Consider the following 11,420-nt stretch of genomic DNA (forward strand, 5'->3'; position numbering starts at 1 on the left):
AGCAGTTCAGCTGGGAGTATCTCTCTTCTTTCTTCTTAAGAGTATGGTACCTTGAACAAAGAATCTTGGTTGAACATCAGAGGTCTCTCAATCACGACTCTAAGAGAACATGCCAAGCCTTCCTTAGGGGAAGGATTTGAGACAGATGCTATTTTTTGAGAAAAGGGCTGTGCTTTGAATTTAAAGAGCATGGCAGAGTTCTTTCTTCTTATAAAGAAGAAATAGTTAAAGCCACATGCTGGAAGCAGGGGGAAATGTCACGGTTATGTGCTCATGGGGATTGTGCTTAATAGTGTCCAACAGAGACAACATAAATGGAGGAGCAGCATCTATCAGGGAAAATGTAATTTAATCACCAGCAGAATTCAGTAGCATTGCTATGTTAGAGCTGGGAATCGCGTGTCCTATATGCTCCTTAGCTACACATGTTCCTTACGTGGGTTCCCCTCTATGCATATTCTTTATGTGTCCTCATTAATCCTAAGTGACTATAGAAAAATCTATCCCATATTTACAGAGGAATTATTGTTTTTTTCTCTCTATGCTTTCATATTTCTTTCTTTGTCTTAAAAATCAATTGACTCATCTATAGTTATATGAAAAACTACTCTAAATCACTATTAATTAGAGAAGTGCAAATTAAAACAACTCTGAAGTATCTCCTCACACCTATCAGATTGACTAAGATAATAAAAAAAGATAAAGATAAATGTTGGAGGGGAAAACTGGGATACTCATGCATTGCTGGTGGAGTTGTAAACTGATCCAGTGTTGGGTATGTGAACTATGGTTTTCAAATAGATTAAGATTCCATGGATCTGAACTTGAACTTGAAGTAGCTTCATCTGGGGGACTGGCCATTAAAGATTGAAGTGCCTTCAGGTGCTACAATAGCCAAACTCCTTAACACCCCCCAACTGAAAAAGAAACAAGGAAACAACTTTTCCAAAGACTTTGGTGAGGTAGAATATGGAATTTCTTGGCCTCTTTCCTTCATCCAGCAGTAGCTTTCTTGGGTAGAACAATATCTTAACCACTTCCTGCAGGTTAGGCTAATTTTTCATCAAAAAGTATTAAGATCATCCTAAAAATTGGATAGGTTCAGATGTGTCATCTCTTCTTTATTACCAGAGTCCAGGGCAGGGGGGTCTCCTTTGAAGATTAAACTAATGGGTCAAGATGGATAATACAAATAAGAGAACTTTACACTCAACTGAATTACTTAAAGGGTCTTCACCTTTGTTGAATTTTTCTCTGCCCAAGTAAATCTCCTTTTGTTATCTCTTGAATGATCTGAGCGCCTAATTTTGTTCTAAGTTGGTTATTTTTAGTTGGAGAAAGACAGTGGAAGGAGGTCTAATGATTCAAAATATTAAATTTATTTATAATTTATCATTTATAAATTTAAAATATTTAAATATTTTATAAAAGAACAGAAGGAAGGCCAGAAGGAGTTACAATAAACAAGAAAACCTTGAAAGCTGAATTTATAGATTTACAAAGAAAAACAAGCACTACATCATACAGATTCATACAGTTTCATGTACCATCTTTTCTGTTCTACTGTGAAAAGAAAACATTTATTCTATTTGGAATTTAAGTTCAGAATTAATTAGTTGATTAATGAGTGTAGCCTGTCTTTTAGATTTTCTCCAAAAAGACTTGTACATAGAAGAAGAGCATGGTTAGAACAAGACAATTTGGGGGAGCTCCATGGCCAAGCCAATTTATTGAAAATCCATAATAAAGTGGGAAGAAAGCTGAATTTGGAGCCATGAAACCTGGGCTTAAATTCTGGAGCTGCCACTTACAACCTATGTCACTTCTGACTAATCCTTTAACCTCTCTGGGCTCTGTTTTCTCATGGAAATGAAAACAGATGGACTAGATGACCTAATACAGTCCCTCCTCGTTTCCAATCTATAATGCTACCAAAAAATATCTTTCCCTATCTTTGTTCCCTTCTCCCAATCACCAGCCTTCCTTTGTAGCTCCAACTTTTCCAGACAAGTATCTTCCTACAACTTCCCCTCAGGAAGGTAATTTCTCTTTCAGGTTTTCTTGTCCTTCCATTGCTTTTTCCTTTAACAACCCATCAATGACATTCTTATACGTAAAATACACTTCAGTTCCTCTGATTACAGCTAGTCTGAAAGAGACTTCAATCCAAAATTACTGGGGGCAGTAGGGATAGGAGAGAACTATACCATGGTAATATCTTTATAGCATTTTCTCACCACTTGAACAATATCTCATACAAAGGAGAGGCTCCTGGGGATCATGTTTCTCTCCAGACCTCTGGGAACAAGGATATTGTGACAAATCAGCAAGAATCACAATATAGTGAGTCACCAATTAATTTAAACAAACTTTTTTTTTTTAGAAATTTTACTGTTGTAAATGAGATATTAGAGCAAAATGATTTGTTTTCAGGTTCTAAATTAGTATAGTACTTGCATATTTAAGCCTGGAGAGAAGAGGGAGCTACTAGAGGGAGTTATATGGTAAGATCTATACTTCAGATGTCTGAATAAAGGAGAGAGAACAATTAGAAAGCTACTCTTTTAATCCTAGTCCTAAAGCTGAGAAAGAACTGGGTCCAAATAATCTCTCAGACACTATATGATCATAGGAGAATCATTTATTTCTTTGTATTCTCAGTTTCCTCCTTTGAAAATTAAGTGGAACAATATTTGCACTATTGACATGATCTTATGTTGTGGGGTTTGTCACCAAATGATAACCCAGACCAAAAGTTGGAGTTTGGTCATGTGAAGAATTCACAATGGCCACAATAACTACAATGGCAAAAAGTAGATTTATTTAGGGAAGAGGTTACAGACAAAATGAAGGGATATAATAGACAATGAGAATGATAAATATGAAATAGAGTTGGGAGAGCATATGAAAGACAAGTTCCTCAGTGGAACTCACAATTACCAGTAAAAAGGGAGCATCCCATAAGGTCGGGCATGGCCTTAACTGGCAGGCTAAATCCTGAAAAGGATTTAGCACCTTAAAAGAGTGAGTTAGTTGTAAGGAGGAGACTTGGGATTGGAAAGCATAGTGGAGTTAGGGGAGATATCCGTGATATGGGGAAAGGGAAAAGACAATACAAGACACCAAAGGAGGATAGCAGCAAAGTTATGTGCCATAAGTTGTTTTATAGGGAAAACCTAGTCTCAGGGACTTGACTGGGATTCCTGACTAGGCACGGCAAGATGCGACTGCTCTAAGATCTTAAAGAAGGGAAAGGGACCTGTATGTGCACGAATGTTTGTGGCCTCTTTGTAGTGGCCAGAAACTGGAAACTGAATGGATGTCCATCAGTTGGAGAATGGCTGAATAAATTGTGGTATATGAATATTATGGAATATTATTGTTCTGTAAGAAATGACCAACAGGATGATTTCAGAAAGGCCTGGAGAGACTTACACGAACTGATACTGAGTGAAATGAGCAGGACCAGGAAATCATTATATACTTCAACAACAATACTATATGATGACCAATTCTGATGGACCAGGCCATCCTCAGCAATGAGATCAACCAAATCATTTCCAATGGAGCAGTAATGAACTGAACCAGCTAAGGAACTCTGGGAGATGACTAAAAACCATTATATTGAATTCCCAATCCCTCTATTTTTGCCCACCTGCATTTTTTTGATTTCCTTCACAGGCTAATTGTACATTATTTCAGAGTCCGATTCTTTTTGTACAGCAAAATAATGGTTTGGACATGTATACTTATATTGTATTTAATTTATACTTTAACATATTTAACCTGTATTGGTCATCCTGCCATCTAGGGGAGGGGATAGGGGGAAGGAGGAGAAAAATTGGAACAAAAGGTTGGCAATTGTCAATGCTGTAAAATTACCCATGCATATAAGTTGTAAATAAAAAGCTATTAAAAATTTAAAAAAAAAAGATGAGACTGCTCTAGACCTCTCCAGAGAGTAGGTCTCAGAAGTTTGCATATCTTGGATTTCAGATTGGACCACCTCCCCAAAGAATGGGACCATGGAGCCAAAATTATTTCTTTTGATCTCCAAAATGATCTGAACCCTTCTGCCTGCTTGCCTCAGGGATCAATTCTTTTGTTTCTCTTAGTCCAAAACAATATTCAGGGTCTCATCACTATGTTTCCAAAAGTGTGAGGAAAGTGCTTTGCCAACATTAATGTAGAAATGTGAGTTATTATGATTATTGATTCTAATTAGGCACATCTCCCTGATTTCTTCTTTAAAGCTGATTAGAAAAATGTTAGAAAGGACTAATGTTCAACCCCATCCCACTACCCAAGATTGAGTGGCCTTGTATTTCTAGTTTATATCACAAGATTTAGGAGTAGGGACTGAACCCTCTAGTCTAGATGATTTCATTGATGTTGGGAACTTCCAGAAACTGTAACTTCCCCCATAGCTATGTAAGTCAGTACTTTTTCTTCAACTTGGAATTTTAAGAACCCTAGAACTACAAGAAATGATGTCTAAAGTCACAGAGTGAATATGTGCCAAAAGTGGGATTTGAACCCAGGTGTTGCTGGTCTTGCAGCACGAATAATGATCATGGAAGAACAAAGCAAATCTAATGCATGATGCTACCTCTCTTACACAAAGAGCTCTGATAGGTGCTGAAGATACTAAGTTAAAATTTACAGCCCCTGTCTTCAAGATTATATTCTGTTGATTATTATGGGCAGATAAATATAACAAGGTAGGGAAGAATGGGGGAATAGTGAGATTTAGGCCAACTGCTCTAGAAATTTTTGAGAGAGGTGATAAATCCCTGAACAAGGATATTCTATTAAATAATATGAAAGGAATTAAAAGGACTTCAGACTGCCTTCTCCTTATAAGTAGAAAGAAAATGCTTTTTTACCCTTTAGAAATTTGGATTCTCCAGGGAGAAGTTCCTCTATGAGAATCAGTTTTCTGCCTTTAAAATGACAGAATTGGACTAAATGACCTCTAAGATCCCTTCTATCTCTAAAGCTATGAGCCTATGATCAGAGTTAAAGATGCCTTTCAGCTTGAAATCTATGATTCTATGATCTCTATCTTCCCTCTAAACAGAAAGAAAATGTTTTTACCTTTCATCTTTTAAAGGTAAAAACATTTTCTTTCTGCTTAGGAAGGGAAGATATTCTGAAGTCCCTATGATCCTATGGTGATAGGATCAAATTAGTAAAGAGAAGACAGATGGTGTCAAGAGATGTTATGAAAGTCTAAGCTACAAGACATGTCAAATGACTAATGATTGGTGGGGTGGCCATGAAAAATGACTAAGAAGTTTTAAACTTGGATGAGTGGGAAAATTCTGGTACCCTCAATAAAGCAGCGAGAAAAAGAGAAAGGGTGAATTAGGAGCACAGGGGAATTTCATTTTCAACCTGTCAGGTTAGAGAAGATGGGAGGGGATCCAGTGGGAGATATCCAGCATGTAGATGGGGACTTTCAAGCTGAAATGCCAAGACTCACCTTCATAAAGGGAAGAAACAAACCCAAGGGAACAATTTGAGAGCATGAGACTAGAGAGAGAGAAGAGGGCATCGCTCAGAACTTTGGAATAACACCTATGCTTAGGGGGATGAAAGTTTGTCTGCTTTAGCTTCCCAAGAAAACTCATTCCAGGATTATGCAATTCCACCAATGACCACCAATGACCAAAATGAATGAACTTGGAAGGCCCTTTCTTTTCTTACCGAACTCTGCATCAGGCCATTTCATGCTCTGTGCTCATTCTTACTTTGTCTAGTAATCTCTGCCATTTTCTGATATCTTCTAATTTTTACATTCTGCTAAAAGAATAATGATCATGGCAGAACAATTTGTCTTAATAAGATCCACATGCTGATCTCATGAGCTGAATTGTTAAATGTGATATTCTGATTTTAAGTGTAGGTGAAGAGCTAGAGATGGGGGTGGGGGGGGAGGAGACAGAGGCAGAGAGAGAGAAACAGAAAGGAGAGAAAGGGATGGAAAAAGAGAAAAAAAGGAAGAGAGGGAGAGAAGAGAGAAAGGGCGAAAAGTAAAGGGAGGAAGAGAGAGAGATGTATTAAGCATTTTTATAATGTAAAGATTGATGTATACTAATATAGAACCTTAGAGAAGCAGAGAATAGTGAAAGGAAAGGATGTTCAGAACCCACAGATCTATGTTTATTGCCATTAAGACTGAAAATGAAGTAATAACAGTAGTTTATAAATAACCCTTAAGAAAGTCCTAAGTACCTCTGGGACATGGATGTTCAAAATATAAATGTTATCAACACATAAATCTTAACTGTTGAGTGGGAGAGATTTAAGCATGAAGCACATAGTTCAAATTAACAGCATTTATTTTTCATTTCTTGCTATTATCCACCACATGGGCACTAGAATTAATGGAGAAGCCTAACACCAGGACTTATAAAAAGTGAGGATGGCTGGCCATCGGTACAGTTCTTCTGAGTGTATTGACACACATTTGTGGGGGGGGGAGGGGGGTCTGCCCCCAATTAACTGCAGGACCTCAGGCAAGTCATTCCATCTCAGTTCATTTATAAAATGAAAAACTAAACTAAAACTAAGCTTCTAAGGCACCTTCCATCTCCATTCTCTGATCTTGTTCTATGAACAAGGGAAAGTAGTGAATAGATTATTTGCTTGACTGTTGAGAAACCTAATTTAGTTCCTTTTGTTGTACTAAAAGATGTTGTCTCCAAGTACCTGTAAAGACTGTGATACAGTGGATAGAGAGTGTGTGGGATTTGGAATCCTAGGACCAGAGTTCAAAGACCGAGTCTGCTGTTCACTAGCTGATCAAAGTCAAAAAAGCACTTTCAGCATTTAACATCTATGATCTATCAACTCCTTCTCTAATGCCCCACATCCCACAAATATTGACTCATCATGGCAATGATGGTTAGTGAAGGACTTGCTGGAAGACAGTAAGTCAATGAGCACTTGGGATCTCCTAGAAGTAGGTAAGGAGAAAACTATTCCAGGGACCACATGCAGTGTTTACAAACTGAACACTTTGAAGATACCACAATTTTATATTTAAAAAATCCAGGGAATTCAAATATTCACATACAAAAAAGAGGAGGAGAAGAAAGAGGAGGAGGAAAGGAAAAGAACAAGGAAAAGGAGGAGAAAAAGGAGAAGGAGGACAAGGAAAATGAGGAGGAGGAGGGGAGGAGGAAGAGGAGAAGGAGGAGGAGACAGCAATCATTACAGTGATTATGACAATGACTGGAAGAATAAAAGTAAACAATGGAGTGAGATTTTAAAAAATAAAAGGGAATAGTAAAAATAAAAATATTATGTGATTGGCCTGAGAAGTAATGGGAGGAAAGTTGGAAATCTGTTTCCAGGTTTATGAGTCTTCTAGAAAGGCTGGAATTTGAATATGAGTGAATTCTCTGAAGCAGCAGAGATAATATATGACAAATAACTACATCCCAGGGCCATAGTGTGGCCAGCGGTTTCACAAAGATGGATCATTTACAAAGATAAGATAAACATTTCCCAGCAATGATAAATGGAATTTTAATCAAGCAGTCAACCATTCCAAGGGACTTGGTTTAGCAAATAAATAAACGAGATTTGGAATGTTAAGAGAAATCAAGAGGCTTTCAGAATGCCTTCCATTGCTAAGCAGAAAGAAAATACTTTTACCCCTTCAGGACCCCGACTTCTTTCTTGAGAAAGAAAAGGTGGTGAGTACAGGAATGGGTCTTGGGTGCTGATAGAGAAAGGCATCCATCAACAATTCAAAAAGAGTGGCAGAAATAGATGGTGTGGATTACAAAGGATTAAAAGCAAAGTAGAAAAAGCATTTCTAGGCATTCAAGACATCTGTGTTCTGCTATCAATTCTGCCATTAACTAGTTGTGTGACAGAGGGCAAATGGCAAGCATTAGCTTAGATGATCTCTAAAGCCTCTTCCAGTTTCAGAATGCCAGAATTTTATAAAAACAAAGTTCGTCTCATTATATTTATATTATTGTATTTCTCTGTCCTTATTCCCTACCCCACCCCTACTGTGTGATTTTTAAGTTCAATTCTCTTTCATGTTTGCATGAAAGTCAAAGGGGTAACCCAAGCTTGCTTTTGCATGCTTGACTTATTCCTATCAGATGCTAGTTACACAAAAGAATATTAAATAATTAAATATCAATAATTCAGAAATGGTCCTAAGGATCAAGGACAACGTTGACTTTACCCATTGAGAGATTGAGGTCAAAGTGAAAAGCGGAAACAAAGGAAAGTTAAGAACTCTATGAATGTAGACAATTTAGCAAATAGTGTCTTTGAGAGAGAGTGGTCATGTTTCAGTTAGGGAAAGAAGATGAAAAGGACAGATGAGAAATTGGTTTAGAATAAAGAGGAGTTTGTCCACAGTGGAGCTGGAGTTCTGTGGAATGGAGCTGAAGGAAAATATAGAGAGGGTAAGAAAGTAAATATGGGTGGGGTAAAAATGGATAAGGATTCAGACTAAGGCCACAGTGATGAGTAGTGAGAACCCATAATAGAACCTGTAGAGGAAAGGATTATGTGAATAAATACTGGGGACTTGTGTGAGAGGCTAGAGAAAAGTCATGGGAATGAACAGGTGCTGTTATTTTTGGAATAGAAGGAAAGAATAAGTTAAAAAGGAGTGTAACTTTTTCATGAAGGGAAGAAGGGACAATAAACACAAAAAAGACAGTGAGATACAAACATACAACTACACAGTGAAGTCAAACCTAAATGTAGAATAAATTCCAGGTTATCCCCCAGATTTAAATTATCCTAATAGCATCATATCTGAGCTTCCAAAAGCACTGGCTACCCCCCACCACACCATCTCAGTGCAGCACACTGAGTGTCATACACTCAGTGTCTTATACACAAGGGTTCTCTGTGGGCTCAGGGCAATATCATTTAGCCCCAGGTAAATAACCAGGGCTTTTAACACCTGGCACAAGAAACCTGAGATTGTGCCCCTTCCTCCCATGAGCAGAACATAAATTTAAAAACAAAGAGAAAAGATCAAAAAAAGATGAGCAAAAAATAACAAAAAAAAAGCAAAAAAAAACAAAAAAAAAGAATCTGACCATAGGAATTTATTATGGTCACAGAGAAGATGAAGATAAAAATTCAGAAGAGCACAACAATGTCAAAACACCTACTGGCTAAATCCCAAAGAAAAACAGTAAGTAGTCTCAAGCTCAGAACATACGTAAAAGCTTAGAAAAGGAACTTAAAGATCACATAAGAGAGGTAAAAGAAGTAAAAGAAATGAGAGTGGTGCAAGATAATAATAATAAAAAAAGAAAAGCCAATAGCTTAGAAAAAGAAAACAATTGCTTATAAAGTAGAATTAGCCAAATGGAAAAGAAGACACACAAATCCACTAAAGAAAATAACTCCTTAAAAAGTACAACTGGCTAAATAGAAAAGAAAGTTAAAAAAAAAAAAAAAAGAGGAAAATGCTAACATCCTAATTCTTAAAGGAGAAGTTAAGTGATTTATAGGTTTATATTATTTATATTATGAAATGTAATATTATATTATGAAATAAATGATTTTAATTATATTAAAATAAGAAGCATTTGTACAAATAAAACCAAAGCAACCAAGATTAGAAGGAAAGAGAAACAATCTTTACAGCAAGTATTTCTGATAAAGACATCATTTCTCAATATATAGAAAACTGAGTCAAATTTATAAGAATATAAAACATTCCCCAACTGATAAATAGTCAAAGGATTTGAACAGACAGTTTTCAGATGAAAGAAAATCAAACTTATCTATAGACAGTTGAAGAAGTACTCCAAGTAACTTTTGATTAGAGAAATACAAATTAAAACAACTTTGAAGTAACATCTTATCCCTATCAAACTGGCTAATATGACAAAAAAGGAAAATTATAAATGTTGGTGAGAGGGTGGGAAAATTGGGATTTTAATGCATTGCTGGTGGAGTTATAAACTGATTCAACTATTCTGGAGAGCAGTTTGGAACTTCTCTCAAAGAGCAACCAAATGGTGCACTTATCTTTTGACCTAACAATACCATTACTAGGTCTGTATCCCCAAAAGATCATAAAAAAAGTGCAAAAATATTTATAGCAATCCTTTCTGTGGTGGCAAAATATTGGAAAATTGGGAATAGCTGACCAAGCTGTGATATATAATTGTAATGGAACACTATTGTGCAATAAGAAATGATGAACAGGCAGATTTCAGGAAAACCTAGAAAGACTTATTATATGAACTGATGCAAAATGAAATGATTAGAACCAGGAAAACAGTACATAGTATCAGCAACTTTGTGTGAAAATTAACTGAATGACTCAGCTGTTCTTAGCAACACAATGATCTCAAAAATGAAAATATTACTGCATCCAGATAAAGAACTGATAGACTCTGCAGATCAAAGCATATTTTTCTACTTACTTTATTGTTTTTGTGGTTTTTTCTTTTGTTTGTTTCTTCATTCACAACTGTGACTAATATAGAAATATGTTTTACATGATAGCACAAGTATACCACATATCAAATTGCCTACCATTTTTAGAAGAGCAGGAGGAAGGGAGGAAAAACATTTGGAAATCAAAATCTTGTCAAAATGAATGCTAAAAATTGTCTTGACATGTAAAACAAAATATTATTTTAAAAAATAGAGATGACACCCAAGCAACAGACAGTCCAGAATTGTAGAAAACTTATAGTTATTCTAGGGTCTATTTCCTTCCTATTTGCATTCCAGCTTAAGGGATCTTCCCCACCCTCGTCCTCCATCCCCACTCTACCCCCATTCCACCCCAACCTTCCAGGCACAAAAATTCCCAGAAAAGAATGTTCCCAGAAAAGAATGACACACAAAACCAAAGGCTTGTAAATTAATAACTGGGCCTGGACCTTAGGTCTAAAGCTCTACTATAATTTCACAAGAGACACAAAGACATGTCAAAAATCAAATGAACGTGTATTTTGAATGGCCCAGGGATGAGAAGAAAAAACCTTTGTCTGAGTATCTAAGTCATAATGACAGCTGCCTGGAGGGAGAAAAAATCTGATTGAGAGGAAATAGGTGCCCCCACCAGCCCAGGGTTATCACAGACACATCTGAAATCACTGGTAATGAAAAGCTTGGGTTAATAAGAGGCCATTCCAATTAAGAAACCCAAGAGGAAATTTAGTAGGGCTTGCTTCTAGTGGAAGTGTGAGAATGGCTATTATTGTCTCAGGTTAAAGTGGCAAACTTTTCAAAGAGAGAGTGCATTGTCTGGAAGTACTGATAAGAGCCTGTCTGAAAACGGAGGCTGGGTAGGGTATAGTCGTTCTAACCATAGAATTAGTGATTTATTTAATTTGTGATATTGACCTTAATTTGGTTGTGTTAAGGGGGGACAATGAAATCTCTCAGTGAGCTCACCTCACTGT

Source organism: Sarcophilus harrisii, chromosome 6, assembly GCF_902635505.1.
Source record: "Sarcophilus harrisii chromosome 6, mSarHar1.11, whole genome shotgun sequence".
NCBI lineage: Eukaryota > Metazoa > Chordata > Mammalia > Dasyuromorphia > Dasyuridae > Sarcophilus > Sarcophilus harrisii.